The 13,610-nt window shown below is 50.2% G+C and overlaps 1 long non-coding RNA gene across 2 annotated transcripts in view; it reads left to right on the top strand.

Annotated features, from left to right (window-relative positions):
• The window catches only part of LOC118499573, a 31,659-nt gene that overhangs the window by 2,815 nt on the left and 15,234 nt on the right, over positions 1 to 13,610 (top strand). The window contains exon 1 of one of the 2 annotated variants that reach the window (XR_004902069.1): positions 9,519 to 9,529. The exons of the other annotated variant lie outside the window; for it this stretch is intronic. This is a non-coding gene — a long non-coding RNA (uncharacterized LOC118499573). Of the gene's footprint in view, positions 1 to 9,518; positions 9,530 to 13,610 lie in introns of those variants that run through there. 2 annotated transcript variants of the gene reach the window in all.

The following is a 13,610-nucleotide window of genomic DNA, read 5'->3' as shown; positions in this document are numbered from 1 at the left end:
GGCCCTGCATAAACAGCACCCAGAATCCAGGTGCTGGCCTGGATGGCCTCTGTAGTCAGGAGGATCTGAGCTCGGCAATGGCTCTGAGGCTCTGAGGCCAAAGTTGGCTATGTGACCTGAGGCAGGCTCTGCAACCTCCTGAAAAGTGGGGATGACGATGGAGCCAACTTTGTGAGACATTCCAGGCAAAAGGAACAGCAAGAGCAAGGAGATGGGAGCCTGTGGTACATGTTCAGGGGACTAAATAGCCGTGTCCCTGGGACATGGAGCATGGGTCTGGGGAAGCCAAAGATGGAGTCAGAGAACTTTACACCAGGTGGTTTATTGAGTACCTACTAGGTATAAGGCCTAAAGACAAGTCCAAAAGCGGGGGATTTATGTCCATTTTGTTCACAGCTTTATCCCCCATGCCCAGAACATTGGCTAACAAACAGTAGGCCCACAATAGTTATTGATGAATGAATGAATGAATGAATGAGTGATTGAACCAATAAGTGAATGAGTGACTGAGTGAATTAATGAATGAGTATAAGAATCAATGAATGCATAATGAATATGCATTCTGACAGCAGTCTTAGTGAAATAACTAGGGAGTGAGCTGGTACAAAGAAACTACCATTCCCTAGGGGGCAGGAATTCCAACAAAGACTTTGTAAGGGGCTGATGCTCAAGTTAAGTCTTAATATGTAAGCAAAGCAGATAGGGAGGGAGAGCATTCCAGGCAGAGGGCACTGCATAGGCAAAAGCCTGGTAGGTTGACAATTTTCTGGGGTTTGGAATTACTGGGACATAGAATAGAGGTGGGTGTAGAAAAGAAAGGTTTGTGGTAAGTCAGGGATGGGGCCCACGGGTCTGGGATAAAGTATTTGAATGTTGCCCTTATATAATAAGGAGTCAGAGAAGGTTTTATGCAGGAACCCAGCAGAATCAGATCTGACCACTTCTGGCTGCAGGTTGTCCCCTAGCCAAAAACCTTCACCCCCTCACTGACTTGCAGAGCAGGACTGGATCCCAAACACATTCCCCTGCTCCAAAGCCTGGATCTGAAATGCAGGTGCCCCAAAAGTACTTACTCACACCCTCCAGGGCACAGAAATAATAGCTGATATGGATTAAGCATTTATTTCTGCCAGCCCTGGGGTCAGCCTTGGGTATATACTATCTCAGCACTGTGAGGTTAGTACTATTTCTGCCCTATTTTATGGATGAAGAAAGTGAACTCAGAGAGGTTTAGAGAAAGGCCCAAGGTCACACAGCTACTGGGGAGTAAATCCAGGTCTTGACCCCAGGAAGGCTGGCTCCACAGCCCCTATTCCCATCATTATTCTGAACTGTCTGGGCTCTGTTTTCTGCCATCAAGTTGGGAAAGTGAACCACCACACTCAGGGCAGCAGCTGGAAGAAGGACTGCCTTTGTCAAACCACTCTCAGCGTTACATCACAGGCCTGCTTTGGAGAATGTGACTCTCACTATTGTGTTCCCTGTAGGGCTATTGTTGAGGACGGTGCTATCGTCTCCAGCACTTCTCTGTGGTGCCTGTAGAAGGGCCTGTAAGAGAAAAGCCTTGAGTTCATCTGGCCCAGGAAAGCCAGGCTTCCCTGGAACTCTTAATATGTTTTCAGCTTTAGAAAGGTGAGACTCCTGAAATTGATTGTTTCTGTTTTTGCTCTGGCCATGAGGAAGCTCAGACCAAATGTACAGCCCAACTCTGCAAGCAGTACTATGTGTTAACATAGGTGTTGTTTTCTTTTCCTTCTCATTTATTAATTTTTTTTACTACAGTTTCCTCATTTAAAAAAAATCCCAGTGTTGCCCTGGCTGGTGTGGCTCAGTGGACTGAGTACCGGCCTGTGAACCAAAAAGGTCCCTGGTTTGATTCCCAGTCAGGGCACATGCTTGGGTTGTGGGCCAGGTCCCCAGGAAAGGCAATGTGAGAGGCAACCACACATGGATGTTTCTCTCCCTCTTTTTCTCCTCTCTAAAAATAAGTAAATAAAATCTTTAGAATAGAATGAAATTTAAAAATCCCAGTGTTTTGTTGCTATCTTTGTTAGTTACTTCTGATTCCTTTTGGCAAGGGGCAAGATTACAAATAAATATATACACACATGAAAAATTAACGAGTAACAATAATATCATTAGATCAGGGTTTCTCCACCTTGGTGCTGTTGATATTTGGAGTTGGATCATTCCTTGTTGTGGGGGGCTGCCTGTGCATCGTAGAGTGTTTTGCAGCCTCCCTGGTCTTCGCCCACCAGATACCAGTACCACCTACTTCCATTGAGACAACCAAAGAGGCCTGTTGTCAATTGTCCCCAGGGGGCAAACTGGCCCCTGGTTAAGAACCTCTGTTCCAGCCTGAGCTCCTTAAAGGCAGGGTGAGAGTGGCTTGACAGCAGCCAGGGACAGACTTACTGGGGTGGGACTTGGCAGGATGAGAATGACTAGCTGATGAAAGATGAACAAATACCCGCACAGCACCGCCACATCGCACCTCCCCAGGCTTCCAGCCCTCAGAGCTCTTGCCACCTCAATCCTCACAGCTGCCCCAGGGGGTCAGAATTAGATCCTCACCTCACAGATGAAGGGTCCAGAGAGGCTAAGCAAGTGGCCCAAAGCACACAGCAAGGGCAACAAGGCAAAGGATGCAAGTGCAGAGTGAGCTCCCTGCCTCTTGCCACAGCTGGGAGGACAGAGAGTAGTCGCTGTAAGTCAAGGATGAAGCTGAGACCTGAGGAGTAAATTGGACTTAACTGGGCAGGGAAGTCCCAGAGTGCACAGGCTTATAGGGAAGCATTTGAATGGCTTGCTTAAGACCAAGGGACTTCTGTGTATGTGAATGTTCATAATAGCATTAATCACGATAATCAAAGGTGGAGAAAATTCAAATGTCTACCAACTGATGAATGGAAAAAAATGTAGCCTATTCATAAAATGGAATATTATTAGTCATAAGAGGGATGAAGTTTGGTACATGACACATACTATGACGTGGATGAGCCCTGAAAACATGATAATGTGAAATGCAAAAAGCCAGATGCAAAAGGTCACCTAGTGTAGGATTCCCTTTACATGAAATACTCTGAAGAGGCAAATCCCCAGAGACAGAGAGTAGATTAGTGGTTGCTTATGGCCAGGAAAACAGGTGGTTGGGTAGCTAAAGGGTGCACAGTTTCTTTCCAAGATGATGAAAGTGTTCTAAAACTAACTGTGATGTTTGCACAACTCTCCTTACACTAAAACCCACTAATTGAACTGTATACTTTCAATGGGTGAATTGTATGGTATACAGATGATAGCTCAATAAAGTTGTTTTTTTTTTTAAAAAAAAAGAGGGAGCTGGTACTCCCAAGGAAGAAAGAGGATTCAGGCTTCAGTGCTGGCTGCATGACCATGGGCAAGTCACCTCCCAGAGCCTCAGTTTCCTTATCTGTAAGTGGGTACGTCGCCGGCCCCCTGCCTGCCACTGGAGAGAAGATAAAGAGATGAAGCACACAGCCCAGCATCCGCCACACGGGTGCTCCATAGATGTCAGTCCCTGGACCTAAGGCTCTGAAAGTGACTCTTTCTACCTGCTTCTCTCTCAGACTCCAGAAGCCCTGAGAATGCCCATTCCAAGAACGAGGCAATTCCTTGAAATCTGAAAAGACTGTGCAGGCTTTCCTGGTCTGGGAGGGAAACAAAAGTCTTGACTGTTGTCCAAGCCCCTAGTCCTAAAATCCTGCCAGCCTTCTTTCCCCAGGCCCAGAGGGCCCAGCCCCTCATTTACAGCTCAAGACACCAATGACCTCGGCGACCTGCAAAGGGGTCCTTGTGGCCACCACTGCCACCTGGGGCCCTCAAATCTGTAGACCCCACTGCTCCTGGTGGCTTTGGGGACCTCAAAAAGGCAAAGAGAAGCTGGTACTGACCCTGCAAAAGCATGCAGGCCGGGTGGGATGGGGTGGTGGGGGATACCACAAAGAAGTGAGTGTGTGAGGAGCTCATCGGTGTACAATGGTCCCTCAGAAACCTGTCCCCAGGGAAAACAGAGGATCTCTATTGACAGGGCCCAAGAAAGAAATGTCTGTATTCTGTTAGGACCTGCCCCCACAGGCTCCAGGCCAAGAATGTGCAGTGCAGCAACTATTACATTTCTAAAATTATGCCTGGGTGGTTGGGGGGGGGGGCAGGGAGGATAGCCAGGGTGCAGAGCAGAAAAGCCAGTCTTGGGCAGGGGGCAGGAAATCTTTAATCCCACTCCGTGCACCCCAGGTGGCACGCCGGGCAGTGGGAAGGGAGCACCCCTCCAGCAGATGTCAGGTCGGCCCCAAGAATCAAAAGCCCTTTTGTGCCCAGCCAGGGCACTCAACCGTTTTTAAACAGTGCTGGGGTGCCTTCCAAATTGCTCGAATTTTCTTGGGGTCCAGGGAATTGGGGGTAATGAGACCATGTCTGTGGACAGCCTGGTTTGAGGAGTAGATGAGAGAAAGGAAAGTCCTGGTAGTCAAAATCTAGCTGTGAGAACAAGGTTGCTGTAGGCAGCGGTGTCCAACCCACAGCCCACGTGCAGCCCAGGATGGCTGCGAATGCAGCCCACACAAAACCTTAAATTTACTTAAAACATTAAGAGACTTTTTGTGATTACATGTCACAATGCATTTAATGTGTAGCCCAAAACAACTCTTCTTCCAGTGTGGCCCAGAGACACCAAAAGGTTGGACACCCCTGCTAGAGGGCTGTGCAGGTGTGCACCGCACAACAGCAGAGGGTGCTCTTCTCAATACGGAGTCACCCTGCGCACAACCTGTACAACCACTTGAGGTGACCTGTGATGGCCCGGGGGAGGACCAGCTGGCTCCTGTGGCCAGTGCCTCACTCTTGGCTGGAGCTTGGGGGTGGGAGTGAGTAGCCGGCTTGCAAGACCTCATCACAGATGTCAGTCCTGACTGAAGTATTTAGATGCCACCCCCACAAGTAACTGCATCTAAGAGAGAGGACAGAGAAGGAACAGTCAAGGGGGTAGGAGCCTCCAAATCTGGGGCTGTCCTACCACACAGATTTAGTTGCCAGCAAATACAGAGTGCTCCTGATTAAATTTGAATGTCAGATCAACAATGAATAATATTGTAGCACAAGTATGTCCCAGATACTGCATGGGATATGCTTACACTAAAGAATTATCTCTTGTTTACCTGACATTCAAATTCAACTAGGTATTCTCTATTTTTAATTGCTAAATCTATCAACCCAACCCCCAGAGGACATGCCTATAAAAACTCCTTCCCGCCCACCATTGCCTGGAAATAGCTATTAAACCAGCAGCTAATTGGGAGCATGTCCCCCAGGTCTCTTGGCTGCATGCAGTAGGCAGAGCAGGAGGTATGACAGCACCCTCCGACCACACGCCTGTCATTGCAGTGGCCTCCTTCCTCCCCTGGGGGCTCTGAAACCACCATGGGCCTAAGAGTTTTATCAGCGTGTGGGAGCCCAGCAGAGCCACGTGTTCCTGGGGGAGGCTGAAAACACAGCTGTTGAGCCTCAGGATCTCACAGCCCTGCCCACATCCCGAAACTGGAGAATCGTGCAATGCCTGTTTGCTCAACCCAGATCTATGGTCAGGCCTGCTCAGTAAGTAAGACCAGGTGGTTTACTCAGACGGTGACATTGTGACTCCTGGGAACCTTGGTGGCCTTAGGCTCCAGTGTCCTCTCATTCATCTGAGGTGGGATGGGGGGTTTGGCCTGGGAGGGTGGTGCTCTGGTCCCTCTGGGGTTGTCCTGGGCTTTAGGGGAGGCAGGTAAAGAATGAGAAAGGAAGAGCCTTAGGCAACTCCCAGGTGGTTTCCATGAGAACAACTGGCTGACCTTTTGTGGGGCCACCTGCAGCCAGAGCAAACTGCATGTGGCCTATGGGCGTGCAGCCAACCCAGCTGGCAGGACACGCACATGCACAGGGAAGCTGGGTGGAAAGTTACCCAGGACTCAGGCAGGCCAGGCTTGGATCCTGAGCACCCTACCTTGCTCAGAGCTGGCCATCATCTCCCCCACTCCTGCTCCTCACTTTTCCGTTTGCCTGTGCCCCTGGGAAGGGCAGGTGGGCAGGCAAGGAGGGGCTGGAATGACACACTTAAGGAATTGGTCAGCCCTTTAGTACAATTCCACTCTGCTAGACTAGAGGCGATTGGGTTCCTGAAGACTTGTGGGTCTCCTCCCCATCACGGGAACGGATTCCTGTTCCCTGGAGAGGAACGGGGCACTTGGTCTCTGCAAAAGCTGTACCGTGTAGGACACAACTGGAAGCCAGAGGTGCCTTCTCACCCGAGGGCCAGCCAGCTGAGTTAATAACTCTAGTTGTTTGTTGCCACTTCTCATCCCTGTGGTCTGGGGAGAGGGAAGGACACCGGACTGCCGCATCACTTGGGGAGACACAAACATAGCCAGATGCCAGATGTCTGCTTTTTCCTAATTATCTGGATACTATGGTCACAACCAGGCTTCAACCATCAGATCCTGCTGTTCTGCCTCTTCAGACAGACCCGCCCCACTATGAGCATAAGTGATTCACATTCTCCCCTCTGACTGCCAACTCCTAGAAGGCAGTGACCCTACTGACTTAGGCTGGACTTCTGGGAAAGACCCCAGAGAGAGAGGGCAGTCAGGGAAGACTTCCAGGAGGAAGCAGCTCTGATTGAAGCCAGGGTTTGTTGGGGTAGGAACAGGAAGGGCATTGTCACAGGTGAACAGTAAGATCGAAGTTGGGGGCATGTGCAGACTCAGGGAGCAGGTAACCCTGGGGTAGTTTGGGCTGGTGGAATTCAGAGCACAGTGTGTTGGGGGCGGGGGCCTGCAGAGAAAAGGCTGAACAGAAAGGGCATCCTGGAAACCAAGATCTGGACTCAAAGAGCAGACCTCGCCTTGACACATGCTGCCTGATGACAGATAACTCCGGGCAAAGCCACTTCGCTCACTGAACCACAGTTTCTCCATCCGTAGGATTGTTACAGAACAAACAAGGTGGGGGGGGGGGGGGGCCTGGGACGATATACTATTATTGAAAAAAAAGCCCCCAGGTCTGTCATGTCTGCCGCCAGAGGAAAGACATCTCTCAATGCCAGAGACTTATGAAAAGGAAAGGAAATGTTTATTTAATGCTACAAAACTTAATGTAGTGACCTGATGTCTTTATCAAAAATCCTAAAGTCCCTTTTAAAACACCCACAAACAGACAGTCCTTCCTTCCTTCCCCCTTTGCCCAGTCCAGAGTACCGTATCTCAGGAAAGGAAATAGAAGTCCATGGCTCAGGCAGTCCTCTGGTTATTCCCAGTTAGTACTCCATCTCGACTGGGAGACCTCCCTGGGTTCCCGGCACCCTCAGCTAAGTCGCTGGGATCTCTGCTAAAACCAGGCGGTGGTCCCCCCTTCTAAAGCTGCCGGGATCCCCACTCTGGCAAAGGCACGTGGTCCTCTCCCCCAGGGCCATGGGAGTCCCCACTCAGCCAAAACCGCGTGTTTCTCTCCCTGCAGGATGGCTTCAAGGAGAGGGGGTCGCCACTCTGTCAAAGCTGAATGGCGGTTCTCTGCTAAAGCTGTATGGTGATTCTCTCTCGCAGGGCTGCGGGAATCCTCATTCTGCTAAAGCTGCGTGGTTTTCTCTCTCAGGGCTGCGGGAGTCTCCACTCTGTCAAGGCTGCGTGGTTCTCCCTCTGCTCAATGGCTGACATCCTCTCTGCACTTATATAGCTGCATGGATCTCCCTCCCTATGGCTGCCCCATCTGGGTTTAAATCCCCGCGCCAGTCTTCCTCTGCAGCCCCATTTTCGACTCCTCCCACACTTGGCTTCACATGCCAGAAGTCATATCCTTCCAGCTTTACTGGGCTGCCATCATGAGTCTGGGCAGGCGTGGCCCCATGTCATGGAGCCAATCTTCTCCGAGCTCCCACACAGGCGCTGTTAACTCGGGGGACCTGCCCCCCAGTTACGTCTTGGTGGGGTAGTCACTCCCATCCCCCTGGCTCAGAGCATGGCCACAGCTATTTAACATATCTAAGCGACCAGCCAAAGGCTATAGATATGTTAAATGACCATGCCAGAGGTTAGCTGCAAAGCTGTTGCTATGAGAAACAGCTTTCAAAGGCCCTGCTCCATGTGTCCCTTCCCCCAGCCCACACCTGGGGGGGGGTGGCGGTGAAGACATCTTAAAATCTCCTGGACACCTTGAGTTCTGGACCCCATTTCAAATGCCCATTTGGGGTCCCCCCTCTTGGCTGCACCCTGTAACAGGGTGGGAACAATGATAGAGACGAACATCACCTCTGTGTGGGGCCCTTGCCGGGCCTGGGATTGCATGATCACCCGTTCACCCACACATCTCATCCATTCCCCCGAACCACTGGTAAGCAGGTGGCACTGTTATCCCATTGTACAGACAGGGCAGTAAAGGCCCACACAGGTCCCAAAAGATGGCCCGGGTTCCAAGGTGAACAAGCTTTGAGCCCTGGTCCAGCAATGCAAGGCCCAGGTTCTAATTGCCCCACAGAGCTGGGCGGCGGGGGAGTGGCACCCGTCTGGAACATAGATGCAGTTGACTTTTGCTCTCCTTCCCTTCCTGGGGTGGCCATAACAAAGTACCACACACTGGACGGCTTGAAGTGGCTTGAAACAACAGAAATGTATTTTCTCTCAATTCTGGAGACCAGAAAAGTCTGGAATGAAGGGCTCAGTGGGGTTGGGTCCTTCTGGGGGCTCTGAGGAAGAATCTGGTCCATGGCTTCCTCCCAGCTTCTTCCAGGTTGTAGAGTTCAGGACATGGCACCCCAAAATATGGTGCCTGGATGTCATGAGTACCTCTGGCTGAAGGAGTCTGAGAATACAGCAGAAACAGGAAGGTACTCTGACCTTGGCCTTTTGCTGGTTTTCCCTGAAACAGGTGAGTGAAACCCCCTGTGACCGGTACTTTCCCCGAACCAGGAGGAAATGAGGCATTCCCATCACCAGGGATCGGAATTTGGGTGCCAGTGTCACAGGTGTGCACAGGTAACCAGGTTCTTAGTGATCGAGGACAAAGAATTGAACCGAACACACAAAGTTTATAGCATAAAGAAAGAGGGAAGATTTATTAAGTGATAGTACACTCCACAGGACACGGGAGTGGGCCAGCTCTGAGCAGAGAAAAAGAGGGCACGTGGGCTGGGGGATTCTATTCTTATAGGGCAGAAGCCCCCTTGCTCATCTTTGGCGGGCTTTTCCTGCGCAGGTACAAGGAGTTGGATTTCAAAGCTACTGCGCATGTGTGGTTTCCTATGATTTTCTTGATTGGCTACTGGAGAAGGGAGTCCCTCGATGTTATTTCATTATAATGATATTATAATGAATCAGGGGTAGCGCAGGCGCATTCTATGATTCAGAGTTATCCCAGTAAACAGGAACAACCTGTCTTAGGGGGTCTTTGTCATGTATAGAGGTTTTCTACCTCAGCCCTGCGGGGGCCTCTGGAGCTTCCTTCCTGACTATCTCCTGCCTCACCAGCAAATCTGAACAACAGCCTTGTTAGAGTCGCCCTTATCTTCCTAGTTACCTCTGCACCACCTGCCACCCCAAGCACCTTGTCCTGTCGCTCTTCACAAATGTATCGCTTCTTTGTCTCAAAGGTATGCAAGCTTCCTGCTCCGGTCACTCTTCAGGTCCACATTCCCTGTGAGGGCCCCTGGGAACATGTAAAAGTTCAATCAGACATGTGTCCTTTTCGCCCATCAACCTGTTTTTGTCAGTTCCATTTCCGGGGAAGGTCAAGGAAAATTTTCCTCCCCTACAGGGCGAGCCTGGGAGTTCCATGGCTTGAGGCTCACCCCCCTCCGCCCACACAGGGCCTTCTCTGGCTCTGGGTCCGCTCCTCATCTTCTAGGGACACTTGTCATTAGATTTAGGGCTTACCTACATAATCCAAGGTGATCTCATGTTAAGATTCTTAAATTAACTACATCTGCAACAATCCTTTCTCCGAATGGGGTCCCGTTCACAGGTTCTGGGTAGACACATTTTGTGGGGCCTTCGTTCAACCCACTGCGCTCATCTCTGGGAAGGAGGACTGGTCGGAGAGGACAAGGCCCCACAGGTGCTGTAAACAGACCAAGACCGAGGAGTTACGCTGAGGGAGGGCTTCTCAGGAAAAGGTTTTCCTCCTGGTGGCTCCTCTGAAGAAGCCAGAGGCCCTCCCCTCTCCCTAGTGCTGCGCAGAGCAGGGCGGGAGTTGCCGACCACACGCAGCTGCTGAGAACCTGAACGATACCTGGTCCAAATGTGGCCGTGGTGCCGCGTCCAACACACACAACGCTTTCAAAGACTGAGCCCGGCAGGAGAATGGAGAGTCCCTCCTTCACGACGTCTCATGTAGATGATGTACTGCAATGATGACATTTTGGATAGGTCAGGCTAAAAAGGACTATTCAACTGAAGTTCACCCATTTAGTTTTATGTTTGTAATTGTAGTAGGAGTCACATAACATAAAACGAACTATTTTAAAGTGAACAATTTGGTGGCATTGAGTGCATTCACAAGGTTGTGCCACATCACCTTGACCTGGTTCCAAGGCATTTCCACGGCCCCAGATGGAAACCTGCACCCGGCGGCAGCTACCCCCCCCCCCCTCCCCACCCCCGCACCCCCATCTCCCAGGCCCTGGCCGCCTCTAAGCTGCCTTTAATCACTATAGACTTATTTATTCTGGGCATTTCGTATAAGTAGAATCACACAGTAGTTATCCTTCCACGATTGGCTTATTTTACTCAGCATAGGGCTCATCTGTGTTGTAGCACGTATTAGAAATTCACTCCTCGTTAAGGCTCTATAATATTTCATTATATGAATAGGCCACATTTTGTTTACCCATTCATATACATTAGTGGGCGGGAGGTTCTTTCACCTTTTGGTTATTATATTTTCTTTTTAAAATGTGCCCACTAGAAAATTTTAAGTTGCCTCTGAGGCACGCACCACATTTCAGTCGGACCAGCTCTATCCTACACAGACAGCAAGGAGCTCAGTGGCCACCAGGTGCCAGGGGAAACCCGGCTTCCACGACCTTGCTGAATGCTGCTAGAGGGGCCGGCCCACACCCACCTGAGCCAGATCCATGCGCCTCCCACAGAGCTGTTTCTCCAGCACCTGCTCAGCTTGCAGCACAGAGAGGATGCTCAGTAAACATGTACGAGAGAAGGACGGAAAGGAAGGAGGGGGGAAAGAAGGAAGACGTACACTGAGACTCTGAGGGAAACTGAGGCAAGAGAGTCCATGGGGATGGGATGGTGGGGAAGCAGAGAAAGGGAATTCTAGGAAGAAAAGTGATTCTTGGAGCCCATCATTGCTTTGGTCTGAATGGCCTGGGTGGCAGCGCAGTGGAAAAGTAAAGATGTAGGTGAATAAAAAAGTATCCTTGGTCCCTGTCCCAGGTTCCTGGCACAGAGCCCCTAAAACCTTTGTAATTTCCTGGGTGATAAGAGTGTCTTTTGTGTGCTGGCTGAGATGCCTCGAGGGGGGTGCAGGCTGGGAGCTGCTGACCAGAAAGACCAACCAAGTGGTTAGGGTGGGGACTTTCAGCCCTATCCCCTAACCTCCAAGGAAGGGAGAGGGGCCAGAGTTCAACCACCAACAGCCAAAGATTTAACCAATTGTGCCAGTGTAATAAAACCTCAATAAAAAGAAAACTTAAATGATGGAGTTCAGGGGGCTTCCAGATTGACAAATACAGCCACATGCCTAGAAGGTATCACGCTTCAACCCCACAGGGACAGAGACACCCGTGTTCGGGATCCTTCCAGATTTTGCCCTATGTTGCTCTTTACCTATATCTTTTTATTTATTTGTTTTTAGAAAGAGGTGAAGAAAGGGAGAAAGAAAGGAAGAGAACATCAGTGCATGAGAGCTGTTGCCTCTCGTGTGTCCCAACTGGGGATCTGGGGACCTGGATTGTGGCATGTGCCCTAATCAAGACTTGAACCAGTGACCTTTTGGTTCATAGGCTGGCACTCAATCCACTGAGCCACACCAGCCAGGGCTCTTTACCTATATCTTTCATAAGTAAAAGAAAGTAAGGATGGCACTTTCCAGTGTTCTGTAAGCCCTTCGAGTACATTTTCAAAGGTGTTCTTGGCTGGACAGAAGTGCAGGAAGCCCAGGGACACCATCACAGCTAGCGTCTGAAGTGGGGACAGTCTTGTGGGACTACACTCTCAACTTGTGGCGTCTGTCTGTGCTAACTCTGGTTAGTGTCAGAATTGAATTGCAGGACACCCAGCAGGCATCAGAGAATCAGGGAGTGTGTTTGACAGATTTCTCTGGGCTTCTGTTGTGAGGGATGAGTTAACAGCAAGATGGTTTTCTTCCTGGTAATGAACTCAGGTAGTGCCCTTGCTTCCTGGTGGGAGGAGTATTTCTGGGGGGCTGCACAGACCTGTCTTGAGAATGGATGGGAGAATGCAGGGCTGGGAGCCTGGCACCACAGTGGGCTCAGGGGAAGACATTCCACATGGTATTATCAGCTGAAAGCTGGTGTCCCAACAGCCCTAAATGTCATGTGAACAATGGGGCACTTAACTCTGTTGGGGAGAGGCTGCCAACTCAGCCTCCATCAGAAGCCAGGCCAGAAACAGAAATAGGAGAAGTGAGCAGAGTATGATTCTAACAACAGGACTCTGTTAGCTAATATTTCACTTTCTTATTTTTGAAGATGATGTGGGCAAAGGACATTTCTATTCTGTAAGAAAATCAGCAGACAAGAATAATGATACGAGGAACTGAAGTTCAGCCTCCTGTCAAGGAGACAGACAAGAGGAAGTGGTGGGGACTGTGGCAAACTGGAGAGCCAGGCCCCTTAGGCACTGTCATGGTCCTGCCCACATGCCTTTGGCAGCTGCCATTCTAGTACATGTCAACAGTGTGAATGATAACTCCTCATCTGTGACTTTCTACCTGAGGTTTTTCTCTTGGGCAAACTGGCAGTGCCAGGGAATTAAAACCCCAGATGTAACCCTCCACAAATGACAGGCAGGAATGGCAGGGAAATACTCCAGTTCTCTGGCCCCTCAGGCAGTAGACTCTGAGGCATGTTCAATGCAGTCTCCCACACATCCCCAGTGGGACTGAGCCCCAGCTGCCTGCAGCAAGAATTGCTCTCGGACAGTCAGTCAATATTGTGTGTCGGCCCCTCCCTTGCCTGCCCCTCTTTCCCATCTCCCATCTGTGCTTACTGGGATCCCCTCCCTACTAAACTGCTTGCACTTAGATCCTGGTCTCAGTCAGAACCTGCTTCTGGGGCAACCGAAACTAAGATAAGGGACCAACTTCTCCTTAGCTGCAGCCAGTTTTTGCTGGATGGTAAGGCATGTCCAGTATTGCAAGGCCTGCCAATTTTTTTTAAGGAAACCAGAATCCAGAGTTTCCTATGAAACCTTCTGAGTTTTCATTGTTAGCTCAAATTAAACAAGATAAAACAAAATAAGACAGAGGAAAAAACACGTCTGTGGGCTTACTATGGTCCTGGACAGACTGGCCAGTCAGAGCTGTTGGTGGCTGGGGCAGGGGCACAGAAAGCTGTGAGCCATGGGACTCTGTCAGAGGAGTACTTCGGCAAC

The sequence above is a fragment of the Phyllostomus discolor genome, chromosome 3 (genome assembly GCF_004126475.2).
Source record: "Phyllostomus discolor isolate MPI-MPIP mPhyDis1 chromosome 3, mPhyDis1.pri.v3, whole genome shotgun sequence".
Lineage (NCBI taxonomy): Eukaryota > Metazoa > Chordata > Mammalia > Chiroptera > Phyllostomidae > Phyllostomus > Phyllostomus discolor.
This window is presented reverse-complemented; position numbering and strand designations above follow the sequence as displayed.